At 37.3% G+C, this 13,293-nt stretch overlaps 1 pseudogene; it reads right to left on the bottom strand.

Moving 5' to 3' along the window:
• Positions 1-7,437: 7,437 nt before the first annotated feature.
• On the bottom strand, positions 7,438-12,729 carry LOC118750630 (annotated as a pseudogene).
• Positions 12,730-13,293: the final 564 nt, after the last annotated feature.

Below are 13,293 nucleotides of genomic sequence, written 5' to 3'. Positions count from 1 at the left end.
ATTAAAAGCAAAACTAAATACATAAATATTTCCAACTTTCGAACATAAATTTAAATGCATTTCTTATAAAAAGTAAAAGGTTTCAGGAACAATAAATACATACAATAATATATTTATCTTTTTGAATAATATTGAATCTGCAAAGGAAAAAATTTTAGTTAAAAATAAAATTAATACGTCAGTTAATACTTCAGTAATAAAATAAATTAAAATAAATTAAAATATTTTATATAGTATTAAAATAAATTAAATTCATTAACTTTGCACATTTCAGTTTATTCTTTTTAAAAATTTATAAGAGTAACAATTAATCGGTATTTAATCAACTAAACGGTTATCAAAAAAAACATGCTTTAATTAATAGTCATTATGAATATTAATTATTACTTAACAGGCCTGGTATAATCGAATACGTACTCAATTTAATGGTTTACAACATACCCAAATAAAAGTTATAATATTTTGTGAACTTTATCGTATTAAACTGTCGAAGTCAAATAAAACAGGGCATGAATAAATAGTTTTGTACTTGGTACAAGTCTGGTCATTTTCGAACTAGTTCGGTTTCTGTCAGGGAATTCTAGTTGTAAACTAGTATTTTTCCTGACTAGTTTGGGATTTCACTGCAGGGTACATATCGTCGCTACCATGTCAAACTATCGAATGTGCTAAAATGCTTTTTCATTTACGATGCGTTTAGAATGATACGTAAGTTGGCGAATCGTCGAATTGCTAATCTTCTAAGCAAAGGATAATGGCTTTAACAAGGTGTCTAATCCCAAACTTTTTTCTAATGACAACAACATTTTTCACAACAGCTTTTTTACTCTCCTAAAAAGTACCCATTTTCACATTCGATAGTTTGACATGGTGGCGACGATACGTAAGTGTCAAACGAAAGTTAGCTATAATGTTGACGTTGCGCCATAAACACGAGTTTAAGGATTTTTGTTTATGAATAAATGACAATTGTTCTCATCAGGGTGTTTAAGAAACACAGAGTTTAATTTGACAATTGATTGTTTACTTTTTCTTATTCAGATTTAGCCTGTTCCGGTACTCCAGGATTTAAACATAAATAGTCCGAAGTAGTCACGGTAAATGTGTACCGAACGACCTCGGACTATTTCTAATTAAATCCTGTAGTGCGGGAACAAGCTAATTGTCAATATTCATCATTGGGGCCAACATTTATATTAGTGCCACCAAAATGTGTGCATTGTGCGGCCAAATTTACCCCAAAAGGGTTGCATTCCAATAAACACCAAATGAAAGTGTTATTTAAGGCGATTTCAGCGAAAATTTGTTGTATGGTAAACTCCGAGTTGATGAGTAGTATTTAATGTTAAACTCCAAAATAGCCCATAAAGTCGAGTTAATGATTCAACGTGAACCTACTATAAGAAATCTTTAGTGGAACATTTAAAATATTTTTTAAGGTGTTTGATAATTTGAATGAATAAGTACTATATTTTCTAAATTCATACATACCAGATCGGACCACAACGTTTTTTCCCAATAAATATCTTGACCCTAGCGCCGCACTATGGGAGATTGGGGAAATTTTTTGGACAAAAAGGAAAACACGGAAACGTCAAAGCTGTGCAGCTATGCTTTTTTGTGCTCTGTTTCAATTTCGTGTTTTATAAAGTTGTTTACGTTTAATAGAGTAAGAAATTAAAAAGTGTGAATAAACGTCTGGTGCACAATTAAAGATAAGTAATATATCAAACTTTCCTTTAAATTTGATTAATTTAACTTAATATTCTTAACCCTTTCCCTGCATTTGTACAATATATTGTACGTTTAATTTTTTGTAACATTGGAAGCGTGCTATTTAAAATCTTACTAATATTTTTGAAAACAAATTAAACCTTATGAAGTTTTGGAATGTCCCGAATAGTTTACGTAAATCTCAAAATCGAAAACGTTTCAAAAATATTTTTAGAATTTAATTTAATAATAGACCATTTTATAAAATTCCAGTGACACGCAAGTTGTGGAAATTTACTGTACAAAAAATACGTGAAAATCAAGTAAAATCGCTAATAAAAAAGCATTTCATCATATAAAAATACTAAAATTAAACTATCATGATTTAAAATATTTTTCCCGAGTGTTAAAAAAAAAGTACAATATATTGTACATTTACACTGAAAGGTTGTAATTGTACAATATATTGTACAAACGTCCGTAAAGGTTGCAGTTGAACAGGCAATTAGGGTGGTTTTTGCCGTGGTTTTAGAAGAGCTTGTGCGTTGTTGATGCGGTAAAGGGTAGGTCTTTGATTTCTTGATCTACTGAAGGCAGAAAAACCGGAAGGTTTATTAAAACGGGCTATTTGTATTTTATATTGCAATTGTATCTGAAATTTTTCAAAATTTCTTTCTATAATTCTATTTTAATGGAGAAAATTTAAAATTTTTTAATGTAAATCTTAACGAAAGATACTTAAAAATATATAAAATTTTCATTCCAACATATCTGCAGTAAAATCAATTATTTTGTACATACATAAGTTCATTTTCAATGAAATAAAAGTTTTATTCCGTCAAACTTAGTGAAATATTTATTGAGTCTTCTTGAGTGCTTTTACTCCTTTGCGGACTTTTGTACAATATATTACACAAATTTGAGGTAGCCCTAATAGCTACCCAAAACAACTTTTGAATATATATTTTTTTACTTTTGCTATTATGAGGCTCTGTGAACCTTGTAATTAAGAGGGAAATTTTTTATATTCATCTCGGACAGATTTGACCGGAAAGGGTTAATTGCATGAGCCGAGTATTTTGTTTCACATAATATACTATTGTTGTCAATTGCTTTTGTTTATCCGTAACTACAATTGTTTTTGTTTGTGCACATTGCTTTTGCTCTTTTTGTCCTTTTATACATTTTCCTAATTGTTCAACATTTACTATTGTTCGTTTGCGCATCAATGTAAACACCGAGTTATATTGTAGTAGATTATTTAACATAGGCTAGGAAATAACGGGTGATTTTTTTGAGGTTAGGATTTTCATGCATTAGTATTTGACAGATCACGTGGGATTTCAGACATGGTGTCAAAGAGAAAGATGCTCAGTATGCTTTGAAATTTCATCATGAATAGACTTACTAACGAGCAACGCTTGCAAATCATTGAATTTTATTACCAAAATCAGTGTTCGGTTCGAAATGTGTTTCGCGCGTCCGATTTATGGTCTACATAATCGACCAAGTGAGCAAACAATTAATGCGATTGTGACCAAGTTTCGCACTCAGTTTACTTTATTGGACATTAAACCAACCACACGAATGCGTACAGTGCGTACAGAAGAGAATATTGCGTCTGTTTCTGAGAGTGTTGCTGAAGACCGTGAAATGTCGATTCGTCGCCGTTCGCAGCAATTGGGTTTGTGTTATTCGACCACATGGAAGATTTTACGCAAAGATCTTGGTGTAAAACCGTATAAAATACAGCTCGTGCAAGAACTGAAGCCGAACGATCTGCCACAACGTCGAATTTTCAGTGAATGGGCCCTAGAAAAGTTGGCAGAAAATCCGCTTTTTTATCGACAAATTTTGTTCAGCGATGAGGCTCATTTCTGGTTGAATGGCTTCGTAAATAAGCAAAATTGCCGCATTTGGAGTGAAGAGCAACCAGAAGCCGTTCAAGAACTGCCCATGCATCCCGAAAAAATGCACTGTTTGGTGTGGTTTGTACGCTGGTGGAATCATTGGACCGTATTTTTTCAAAGATGCTGTTGGACGCAACGTTACGGTGAATGGCGATCGCTATCGTTCGATGCTAACAAACTTTTTGTTGCCAAAAATGGAAGAACTGAACTTGGTTGACATGTGGTTTCAACAAGATGGCGCTACATGCCACACAGCTCGCGATTCTATGGCCATTTTGAGGGAAAACTTCGGAGAACAATTCATCTCAAGAAATGGACCGGTAAGTTGGCCACCAAGATCATGCGATTTGACGCCTTTAGACTATTTTTTGTGGGGCTACGTCAAGTCTAAAGTCTACAGAAATAAGCCAGCAACTATTCCAGCTTTGGAAGACAACATTTCCGAAGAAATTCGGGCTATTCCGGCCGAATACTCGAAAAAGTTGCCCAAAATTGGACTTTCCGAATGGACCACCTAAGACGCAGCCGCGGTCAACATTTAAATGAAATTATCTTCAAAAAGTAAATGTCATGGACCAATCTAACGTTTCAAATAAAGAACCGATGAGATTTTGCAAATTTTATGCGTTTTTTTTAAAAAAAAAGTTATCAAGCTCTTAAAAAATCACCCGTTACAACCCAGCGGAGTTTTGTAAATACAATTAAACCTACTACTTGTTCAGTTCGTCGCAACCCGTTGCTCTGTAGAGTATATAAATCGCGTTTCTGCAAGAATGATAGAATACAAGATTGCGCCAATGAGAGAGGATTTTTGAGCGTAATTTTTGCGTGACGTCATCTTGGTGCAATTGCGAGAGAGAAATGCCAAAACGCATATAAAAATATGTAAACAATGCAGAAAAATGTGTTAATTTTAATATTACATGGCCCAATTTTGCAGGAATCAATTAATATACAAAGATTGATTAATTAGGAACACGTAGCATTAACTTTGGACATGTAGCCCTTTAGGTAAGTACGATTTTTAGCACATGAAAAAATGTATGTGTTGACCAAAAGGAAGGTGTGCCGCAAAGTGAATTTTTGGACTCGCCATTCTAAAAAGCCATCACGGAGTGCATATTTATATTTGTGGACGGTAGCCAACCACCACCAACTCCACAGCTGTTGACTCCACAGCTTTTATTTGATGACTTTTGCACCATTTCCGAGAGGATGCATGCGTGTGGCTTCTTTGGAAATAAATATTTTTTGTAAGTAAAACATAATTTAAGCTCAACTTTTAAATGTATAATAATGCGGCGACTGTTTTGTATTAGGTACGTAACAGCGCGGTAAGATGCCGCTTGAATTAGCGCCTGGGACCTTATCCACTGGTGCATTACCTCATACCAGCACTAAAAATATTATTTTCAATATATTCACTAGTAAAGTGCTTCATGCACACATAGCTATATTTGGTGTTTAATGCATCTCCTCGCCGGCATAACTGCTTCCACTTTTTCGCCAGATTTGCGTCCGAAGAAAACGAAAAATAAGATCGCACGCTTTCCTTTTGTTTTCACTATTACACTTTGCCACGGCACACTTCATTTTGCCTTGTAATGTCTCAATAATTGTTTAAAATCACGTACATATATTAAAATTGTTATTTGGTTTTTTCGTATGCTAACAATCAACAATTCCACCAAGATGACTTCACGCACACAGCTGATTCTGTCAAAATCACAAAGAGTGGATTAGCGGTACTGCGATTGGCGCAATCTATATTTCTCTCAATCGTGGCGTTTCTGATCTTAAAACTTCAATCGGCTTCGAGCTTGCGCCAAGTGACGTTTTCTCGTCCGGCATTGGTTCGGACAGTGCCTTGCCTTGATCAAACCCGAAGGTGATTGTGTGTGCATGTTATTATACATATGTATTTTACCTTTATTGTTCGTGTTTTTATCACAATAAAACGAACTGCTGACTAGCGAACCCGTTCGTGTGCATTATTTACTACGAAGCGCAAGCAAGAGCGGTACATTGGCGCCCAACTTAGAGGCCAACAGTTCAGAAGAAGAACGCGAAGACAAATGGCCACGTTTTCGCCTGATCAATTTTCGCAAATTTTGGCAGCGATTGCAGGCGGCAATAAATGCGGGTCTTTTCTCCAGTGCACAGCACGTTTCTGTGGACAACGCGATCCATCGGCAGTGGAAGAGTTCATTGCTGCTATTACAGTTTACAAGGACATTGGAGAAATTTCTGACGCAGATGCCTTGTTCGGTATGCCACTTCTGCTGGAAGAGTACGCAGCGTCCTGGTGGATCGGTGTGAAGGACACTGTGGCGACCTTTGAAGATGCAGTTGAGCTGATCCGAACAACATTTTCCCCTCCAATGCCCAATTGGAAAACTTATTTAAATATTAAAAAAAAAAAAAAACACAACAAACGCGTGAAGCTACTGACAGTTTCATATGTAAGAGCGGCTACTTTTTTCGCAGTTGAGTGATTCCATCAGCGAAACAGTGCAGCTCAATATGATTTACGGTCTATTGTCTATTAAGGTACGTGGCGATAAAGTTTCCACGTTCGACGAATTAATAGCAAATTGTCGAGATGTAGAAATGATTTTGGCTGAAGCAAAGCAGCTTACAATCGCATCTACCGATAAAAACGAATCTGTGGAAGGACCAAAAAGGTGCTCGTTTTGCAGTTTACGTGGCCACACTGTAGATGTTTGCTTTAAAAAGAAAAAAGAGCAACAGTCGCAGCAGGCCCAACAACAACCAACTATAGCACCAAGCTCAAGTGCAGTACCGTCACATTCCAAACGCACAGCCGTTTTTGCATGTTATGGCTATGGTGCACCAGGTGTGTTCCGCGCAAATTGCCCAAAATGCTGTGGGCATAGTAAAGAAAGCCCTTAATATCTGTCGTAGCTGTCGTTGGCAGATCTATTCCATTGGTCCACATTACGATGTTTGAATAGAAAGGTGAAGCTTTATTGGACACAGGGGCGAAAACGAGCGTTGCCAGCGCAAATTTAAAGAAAATCATTAGTAGCAAGGGGTGCGCATTTCAAGATGTCATGGCAGACGTCTCCTTGGCAGATGGAACCACCACGCAAAGGATACTATCCACTACTTGCGAGGTAACAATTGGCAACAGTGTAAGAAAAATTCGGTTGGTATCCCTACCAAACGCTACGAAAAATCGTACGCTTATCGGAGCAGACTTCATGGAGCTGACGGGAATCGTCCTGAATCTGACCAACGATTCTGGTATTTTGAACACGAGCCAAAGGTGAAATATGATTTGGCTAAACCTAGTGATGGCAGTCAAATATTCGTTATGGATATCGCTGGTGCGCACGTGGTGACGAGTTACCAGCAGTCACCCTTCACTAAGGCTTTGAATGAATATTCAAACTTTCTGCGATACATCGATAAGTGCGGTGAAAATGCAACAGATGCTGATTCTCCGGAAACTTGTCCAGAGACTAATGGTAAACGATCGCACCAGAATGATTATTCGCCACACTCCGTGCAGGACATTTTTAGAAGTGCGTTACCGGTTGGACAAATAACTCCCGAAAGTACATCTCCGCTGTTCGCACCGAGAGAAATTTGTTGCCGAAAATTTCTTCTCTCTGAACATGTTCAAATTTAATGAACAGCAGAAAACCGATTGCAGCCTAACAACGGAGCAGAAAGTGGAGCTAGATGCACTATTATTCAATAACGCAGACGTATTCGAGGAGCCAACCTCGACAACACCATTAGCCATACACTGAATCGATACTGGCGAATATCTTCCAATCGCTTTGCTCTATATCGTATATCGCCACAGCGCAAAGAAGAGCTAAAACAAGAAATTGGTAAAATGTTAGAAACAGGAGTTATTGTTGAGTGCGAATCACCATGGGCAGCTCCTTTAGTAATAGTTCCGAAAAAGACAGGTGGAGTACTCACCTGTATAGACTACAGAGAACTAAACGCCATAACTAAGGCAGACACAAAGCTCATGTCAACTTTGGATTTGCATTCTGGTTATTGACAGATTGGTGTTGAGAAGGGGAACAGGAAAAAAACGCATTCGTCACGCCATTAGGGATGTACAAATTTACCCGCATGCCCTTTGGTTTACGAAACGCGCCAGCGACCTTTCAACGCTTAATCGATCGTCTTAAAATATCTCTAAATGATCTAGTTCTAGTTGCGTACTTAGACGATATCATTTTGTGCTCAAAGAACTTTGAAGAGCACGCGGAAGAGCTCAATCGACTTTTAAATCGCTTACGACAATTTGGCCTTAAGGCAAAAATCGACAAGTGTCGCTTTGCATGCCTCGAAGTTAAGTACTTGGGGCACATTTTGACTCCAAATGGCATCATGGTCGACCCACAGAAGGTTGCAGCGATAACATCGTGCAAACCGCCGAAAACGTTAAGAAGCTGCTATCATTTCTTCAAGCTTCTTACTGGTATAGGCGTTTCGTGCCTCAATTTGCGGATATTGCGAAGCCACTATCCCAACTAACGAAGAAGAACGCTATCTGGTCGTGGCCAGAAAAGCAACCATCAGCATTTGATGAGCTGAAAGAACTCCTGACGACATCACCTATTTTGAAGCAAGCTGACGAAAGCCTTGCATTTATTCTGAAGACTGATGCCATGGTTATATCGAAGGATCCGAGGTAACTCTCTGTACGGATCACCGACCGTTGAAGCTATTAATGACACTTAAATCACCAACTAGACGCCTAGCTCGATGGGCATTAATCCTACAGCCGTACAACGTAAACATCTATTACAAACCGGGAAAGACCAATGTGGTAGCGGACATGCTATCCAGGCCACCTTGCGAAGGAAAGCATGACCCAGACGAAATATGCCATATATGCTCCTTTGATGTTAAACTCCCGCGGCGAGGAGCGAAAGAGATACGAGAAGGACAACTTGGTGACCCAGAGTTGAGAACTATCATCGACTGTTTCGAAAGGAAGACAGATGACGCCGCGTATTGGGCCAAAAGAGGGTATACTATGAACGACGGAGTACTCTTATGTTACCACGACGAAGACAATGGAGACGCGCAACTGGTTATCCATAAAACTGAGCGTCCAGCCATTTGGACCATTAACATAATAAGGACACAGCAGGTCATTATGGAATTGGCCGAACTTCCTACAAGATTACTTCGCGCTACTATTGGCCTGGTATCCGGAAGGAAATCGAAACCCACGTCAAAAATTGCATTGACTGCCAACGCTACAAGGCCACTAATTTAAAGCCAACGGGGTTATATCAAACGGTATCGAGCAAAAAGCGTTTTGAAGCACTTTGAAAACTGTGCAAAACTGCTAATCGACGAAGTAATCCTGCGCTATGGAGTCCCGGGGAAGGTCATCAGCGACAACGGAGTCCAATTTGTATCCTCAGTTATTCAGAAGGTTTGCTTTTGCCTCAACATGGACCAAGTGTTTACGCCTGTTTACCATCCACATGCAAACCCCGTTGAAAAAAAGAATCGTGATCTGAAGACACAGTTGGTGATATTGGGTGGAAAGCAGCATCAAAATTAGGCAGGGAAGTTGCCAGCCATACGCTTCGCCATGAACACCACTCGCTGCCAAAGCACTGATTACACTGCAGCTTATCTAACTTTTGGCCGCGAGATAAGAACTATTGATGATGTTCAGCACGACCTGAAAGCTGTTATTCACTCCGAAAACTTTATTGCGGAAATCACGCCATTCTTGGGCAGCCTTGCTGAGGTGTTCGCATCTGCTCGTGAATTTGAGCTAAGACAGCAAAATGCCAACAAAGGTCTCACCAATCCACGACGACGTAACCAAGAAAACTTAGATATTGTTTCGAAGGTTCTAGTCACTACTCACGTTTTGAGCAACGCTTCCAAAGGTGTGACATCCAAATTCATCCCTAGATGAGACGGGCCTTATGTCATCATCGCGAAACAAGGAACTACTGCTTATGTAATCGCGCATGAAGATAACCTCCAAAAACTCTTAGGCACCTACCATGCCTCATCGTTAATTCTATATCGAAGTGCTAACAATGCTTCCGAAGAGCCAGTCAACAGGATCAGTGTTGCCGCGACAGGAAAAAAAAGTTTATCAAAATCCTTCAAAAAGTTTAACATTTCTCGAAAAAGTTAAGCAAACAAACTTTTTTCCAAATGTGTATATATGTGTACATATTATTTTATTGTAGGTATAATAACACAGCACAGAGACTATGTAAGGAACGAACAATTTCAATTCAGGTACAAAGAAAGAAAGCAAAATAAAAAGTAGTTTTAAAAACTATGTAACGCAAACTGTATTAGTACATACATATACTTTAAATTACATACATATTAGTTTATCAAATTAGATATTAAATTAATTTTAGTTTAAGTCTTTCTAAAGTAATATAAAGCTCATGAAGCGATAGTAAATACTCCACCTTTAAGGCATCCGTACAAATGTGCCTTTAAACACAAATAGTACATACATACATATGTATGTATTTATGTACGTAATAATCAGGGACGTGAACCGGTTTTGAACCGGAAAACCGCTTTTTTCTATTAATTAACTGAACCATTAACCGAACCCAAATTTTCCACAAATGTTTGATCCGAACCGAAAACCGAACCACTTTCTATAAAGGTTTAAAGGTTCGTTTCAACCAATTTTCAATAGATAAATGTATGTACTTTTTTCTTTTCGTTAAACATGGTAATACCTACTATGTTTGTTTACCATGTGACAATATAAAATGTAAAGGCAACCGATCTCATTTGACAGACACTTGACCCTTAACCTTGTGCGTTGTTGCACTTGACACTTGACACTTAAACTTGCGCGTTATTTTTTTGTTTCTCGAACCGTTGCACCGAACCGAAACCCCGGTTCAAAGACCAAAAAACCCCTTTGACGAACCAATCCAAAAGTGCAAAAACGGTTCGAACCGCTGAACCGAACCGACCAAATTTTTCATCCGGTTCACGTCCCTGTTAATAATACATAAATTGGTGCCTATGTCTAAAGTATAATTAATTTTCCGTAAAGACGTCGTTGCATTCTTAAATTTATCCCTTAGCGGAATAAGATGTTTTTTTAAGTTTGTATTGATTAAAAACTGTCTTTTTCCAACCATACATAGTGAGGTTCAACTTTGCCTACGCATAATTCTTTTGACAACATAATATTATTTATAGTTCTGATTTTAAGTTTGTTTCGTAATTTCGTTTTGACTAAATTCAAGTCTAAAAACTTTCTTTCAGCAGCGGCTGAACTATGCGGTAAGGACAGTAAGTTACTTACAAAATAAGCAAGCTCCTTGAAACATAACTCTTCCATACCATTTCGAAAAGAGGCAACTTTTTCCCAAAACTCGACGATATCCATGTCGCCTTTAAGTTCAATATTGCTAAATCTTAATAACTTCTATTGTGTAACTATTTTATCCGCGTCAGAATTAACTAAGTTAGGGAAACTGGAAATTAAAGGCATTATGCATATCTGCGAATCCGATAACACTTTACTAGGAGTTATGGTAGATAAGTTTCGTAAGTCTTCTCTCGCAAAGTCAAACCGCTGGGAAATCTGCTTCAATAACTCCAAATAAAAATTTAAAATATTCGTTTTTATATCAAGCTTTTGTGAGTCCGACAAATGGCTATTCTGCAAATATAGCTCGGCTTTGGCTCCGATAAAAATTTCTTGCGTTGGTAAATAACTACTTTTTTTAAATAAATTTAAATTCTCCAAGGAATCTAGCCAAGTCAAAATATATTCACTTTTTACAAAGTTACTTAGTATCAATTTAACATTACTTTCGATATGTGAAAACAAATAGGGCAGTCGAACTTTTTCCGACTGAAATTCCTTGTTTAGCCCATTAATGATATTTAGTATATACGATAAAAATAAAAAATTACTCTGAAACTTGAATCATCCATCATGTGTGCCAAATCAGCAGCCCGAATTCCATTAACCTCAAAGTAACAAGAAACGAAATATAAGCGTAAAGGACCCCACTGTTCAATTATACGGTTTACTACTTGCTCGAGTGCAAGCCACCTTGTTAATGAAACTCCTAATATTTTAGGGGGCTTAACAGAGCAGTATTCTTGGAATTCTTTGAATTCGGATATCCTCTTTGGGCTGTGTGAAAAAAAGTATATTTATTGCGACAAAGTTTTTCGATTTCCAATGGAAGTTTTTTACAAGCATACGACGAGCACAAATGTAGTGAGTGGCAACTGCATTTCAATAAAATAGGTGGTTCTCTTAAATATTGCTTGCAAGCCGTTAATTTCTCCAGCCATAACACTTGCGCCATCGGTCGCAAGACCTATAAGGTTTGCTATTGGAATTTCATGTTTATCAAAAAACAATTTAATGGACGCATATATAGAGCTCGCATTACAATCACTTAACTCAATTAACCCGAGAAATCTGTCTTTGACCTTACGAGCTAACTTATCCATATATCTCGCAACTAAAACTAATGACTTTTTGCTAGAAACGTCAGTCGATTCGTCGACGATCAGTGAAAACTTTGTTGTTTTCAATTGAGCCAAAATTGTTTTTGCTGCTGTATTACCCAATAAATCTGCTAATTCAGTTGCTTTCGTTCTTCCACATTTGATTGACTTCGCAATCTTTGAGTCACAGCAACATTCTACTAAAAGTTCCGGTAAATAATCCATAAGCACGAAGGGTAAATTGTGGCATATTAAGAACATCACCAATGTGAGTTCTGCATGGTGTACTGGTTTCATGAATTTTGTATTTTCTTGGTTCATACAAGAATCAATTTTAAGCTGATGTTTTTTCTTCTCTACATTTTGGACATGCATGCGAAAAGTTGCGTGTTGTTTTAAAAAACTTACGTTGTTGCATATTGGCCTCCCACAGGCGATACAAAAGACTAAACCATTATTATTTCGAAGCCATGTAAATTGTCGCAACCACTCAGAACGAAATTTTCGTTTTAGTCCTGTCTGAGTTTAAGTTTCACTAAAAAATATAACAGAAATACATTCTGAATATAAAACATACCCACGTATACATATGTATAAAAATGCGCTTACCTGCTTTTCCTGTCATTTTCGCATTGTGCTTCGTTGGTTGAATTGCTTGCAATCACGCGCTTTTTTTCTAAAAATCTTATAATACATATTTTTATATTTATATGAATACCAATTTTGCACGTTTTCATTACTTACCTTCTAATGGGTAAATACATACTTACCTATCCATGAGGACAACAAAAAGAAAATTTCACTTCTGGACGATTGAAGTCTGCCAAAAAAAGAGCGCAAACCGAAAGCTAACTAGAGATGACAAATTGTTTTCAGTTTCGAACACTTATGTACATATGTATGTGCTTATAAAATCGACTTCTGTCGAGGGTGGCCAATTGTATGAAATTAATCAGTGCTACTTCTTTGATCGAATAAGGAAACTAAAGAACTTTAGTATTTTGAAGAAAATACCTTTTCATTTTAGATTATGTATTTAAATGAAAAAGTTAAGCAAAACGAAGAATAGTTTAACAGTTTAACAGCCAAGAAAAAGTTTATCAATTTTGCTTAACTTTAAGCAAAACGGCAACGCTGAACAGGATCCGACGCCGAGGACGTCCCCGAAAGACCAGTTAGTAGGATGCCT

The sequence above is a fragment of the Rhagoletis pomonella genome, unplaced genomic scaffold (genome assembly GCF_013731165.1).
Source record: "Rhagoletis pomonella isolate Grant_MI unplaced genomic scaffold, Rhpom_1.0 Rhpom_scaffold_00331, whole genome shotgun sequence".
In the NCBI taxonomy this organism is placed as follows: domain Eukaryota; kingdom Metazoa; phylum Arthropoda; class Insecta; order Diptera; family Tephritidae; genus Rhagoletis; species Rhagoletis pomonella.
This window is presented reverse-complemented; position numbering and strand designations above follow the sequence as displayed.